Consider the following 3,764-nt stretch of genomic DNA (forward strand, 5'->3'; position numbering starts at 1 on the left):
CAAGTGAGAAGCACCCTAGGCCCACCAAGCCCATTGGGCCCACTAAGCTCTGAAGCAGTCAAATCTTCAAGTAGTCTCCTGGCCATAGCTCTAGTGGTTGGGCCTGTAGCACATGCTTTTCCATCATTCCCTCCCTCTTGAGAAGGATTCCTCCTCGAATCTGAAGACTCTTCCTCATCATCACTAGCACCTACAAAAGGTTTAAGATCACTAACATTAAAAGTAGTGCTGACTCCATAATCAGAGGGTAAATCAAGTCTATAAGCGTTGTCATTGATACGCTGTAAGACCTGAAAGGGACCATCTCCTCTAGGATTGAGTTTGGACTTCCTTTGATTTGGAAAACGTTCTTTTCTTAAATGAAGCCAAACCTAATCTCCTTCCTCGAAGATCATTGGTTTCTTGCCTTTATTTCCTTGCTTGGCATACTTCTTATTTTGATTTTGAATATGAGTTTTAATCCTTTCATGAAGTTTTTTAACAAAATCAGCCCTTGAAGCCCCTTCCTTATGAATGAAATGTTCAACATTAGGAAGAGGTATCAAGTCCAAAGGAGTTAAAGGTTTAAACCCATATACAGCCTCAAAAGGAGAAATATTGGTAGTTTTGTGAACTACCCTATTGTAGGCAAATTCAATATGAGGTAAAAACTCATCCCAAGATTTGTGATTACCCTTTAGGACTGCCCTAAGCATAGTTGACAGAGATCAATTCACTACCTCAGTTTGGCCATCTGTTTGAGGATGACAAGTAGTTGAAAAGAGGAGTTTGGTTCCTAGTCTTGATCACAAGACACGCCAAAAGTGGCTTAGGAACTTTGTATCTCTATCTGAAACTATAGTCCTAGGAAGCCCATGGAGTTTAACCACATCTCTAAAGAAGAGTTTTGCAATGTTGCTTGCATCATCTACTTTGTGGCATGGAATAAAATGAGCCATTTTACTAAAACGGTCCACTACCACAAAGATAGAATCCATTCCCCTTGGAGTTCTAGGCAAACCTAGCACAAAATCCATGCTAATATCTACCCAAGGAAAAGAAGCAACAGACAAAGGTGTGTATGTACCATGAGGCATTACTTTAGACTTAGCTTGTAAACAAGCCAAACATCTAAAACAATGCCTTTGGACATCTTTTCGCATATGGGGCCAATAAAATTTTTCTTTTAGCAAACTAAGGGTTTTCTCAACACCAAAGTGCCCCATAAGTCCACCTTCATGACTCTCTTTAATTAATATTTTCCTAATGGATCCTTGGGGTATGTATAACCTTCCTTATTTATACAAGTACCCCTCAACCATATAGAAACCATCAAAAGCTTTTTGTTGACATTTTTTATAATTATCACCAAACTCAAGATCTTCCTCAAACAACTCCCTAATATTATCAAATCCAAGAATTTGAGTACCTAGAGACACAAGCAAAGTATGTCTTCTAGATAAAGCATCAGCTACAACATTTGATTTTCCTTTCTTGAATTTAATGATATATGGAAATTGTTCAAGGAACTCTAACCATTTGGAATGCCTCTTATTTAACTTACCTTGACCTCTTAAATACTTAAGTGACTCATGGTCACTATGAATGACAAACTCTTTGGACACAAGGTAGTGTTCCCAAGTTTGTAAGGCTCTAACCAATGCATACAACTCCTTGTCATAGGTAAGGTAATTGAGGGAGGCACCTTTTAGTTTTTCACTAAAATATGCAATGGGGTGTCCTCCTTGCAATAACACAGCTCCTATGCCAACTCCTGATGCATCACATTCTAGCTCAAAAGTCTTTTCAAAATTTGGTAGAGCTAAAATAGGTGCATTAGTAAGTTGATCCTTAAGAAGTTGAAATGCTTGGTCATGCTTTGAAGTCCAATCAAATAAAATATCTTTTTTTACTAGCTCATTCAAGGGTGAAGCAATGCTAGAGAAGTTAGGCACAAATCTTCTATAAAAACTTGCTAGTCCATGAAAACTCCTAACTTCACTAACATTTTTAGGCTTGGGCCACTCTTGAATGGCTTTGATTTTCTCGGGGTCCACTTGAACCCCATTTTTGCTTACAATGAACCCTAGGAAAACCACATGATCCACACAAAAAGTACATTTTTCAAGATTTGCAAATAATTGGTTTTCCCTAAGTATCATCATAACTTCTCTAAGATGTCCTAAGTGATCATCTTGAGACCTACTATAGATTAATATGTCATCAAAATAAACAACAACAAATTTTCCTATACACTCTCTCAAGACATGATTCATAAGCCTCATGAATGTACTTGGTGCATTAGTTAAACCAAAAGGCATAACTAGCCACTCATACAATCCAAATTTGGTCTTAAAATCAGTTTTCCACTCATCACCCTTTTTAATTCTTATTTGGTGATAACCACTTTTAAGATCAATTTTAGAAAATATAGAAGCACCATGTAATTCATCAAGCATATCATCAAGCCTAGGGATTGGGTGCCTGTACTTGATTGTGATATTGTTAATGGCCCTACAATCACAACACATTCTCCATTTTTCATCTTTCTTGGGCACTAACAATACAGGCACAGCACAGGGACTCAAACTCTTTTGCACCCACCCCTTATCCAAAAGTTCTTGGACTTGGTTCTCTATCTCCTTAGTTTGTTGAGGATTTGTCCTATAGGCTGGTCTATTGGGTAGACTAGCCCCAGGCACAAAATCAATTTGATGTTCTATACCCCTAAAAGGAGGAAGGCCTTTTGGACCATCAATAGGGAATACATCATCAAATTCTTTTAATAAATGAGAAACTTGAGAAGGTAAAGAACTAAGCTCAATGCTTAAATTATAACACTTAAGCATACCTCTACAAAGAAGAAGGTAAGAAGGTTTTTCAACAATTAGGTTTTGTTTTAAAGTTTCTTGTTGAATTCCTTCTATAGAAAGAGATTTCTCTTCCTTCTTCTTTGAAGCTTTATGCTTTTTCTCTTTTTTTTAATTAAGTTTTTTTTTTCTTCTTCTCTTTTCTTTTTCATTTGTACTTGATCCTCTATCACTTGTGAAGGAGACAAAGGATGAAGTACAAATTTCTTCTCTTTATGAGTGAAAGTGATTTCATTGGTAAGGCCATTGTGCATGGTTTTCTTGTCAAATTGCCATGGCCTTCCCAACAAAATATGACAAGCCTCCATTGGAACTATGTCACAAACCACTTGATCTTCATAGTTACCAATAGAGAACTTGACTTTCACTTGCTTATCAACATTGATATCCCCATCTTCATTAATCCAATGAAGTTTATATGGTTTCGGATGAGGAATAATAGTAAGACCAAACTTCTCCACCAACCTTGTACTACAACAATTACAACAAGACCCACTATCCACAATGAGAGAACAAGCATTATCAAGAATCTTACACCTTGTGTGGAAAATATTCTCTCTTTGTGAAAGGTGAGACTCATGAGGTTGGCTTCCTAGAAGCCTTCTAATCATAAGAAGTTGACCATCACAAGGATAAGCACTTTCAATTGGATGGTCTTCCTCACTTGATTCACTATCACTAGAAGTAGTGGAACTAGATTCATCAACACTACTATAAACATCTTGCCCTTTCAAAATCATTACCTTTTTAGTTGGGCATTGAGAAGCTATGTGGCCCCTCCCAAGACATTTAAAGCATTTGGTGTCACTAGTCTTACTACTAGAAGTGAAAATATTTTTATTTTTCTCTTTTTCAAATTCTTTTTCTTTTTCTAGACCTTTGCCAAATTTTTTTGAAGAATCATATTGACCCTCC

This window comes from Cajanus cajan, chromosome 2 (assembly GCF_000230855.2).
Source record: "Cajanus cajan strain Asha chromosome 2, NIPB_CcT2T_4, whole genome shotgun sequence".
In the NCBI taxonomy this organism is placed as follows: Eukaryota; Viridiplantae; Streptophyta; class Magnoliopsida; order Fabales; family Fabaceae; genus Cajanus; species Cajanus cajan.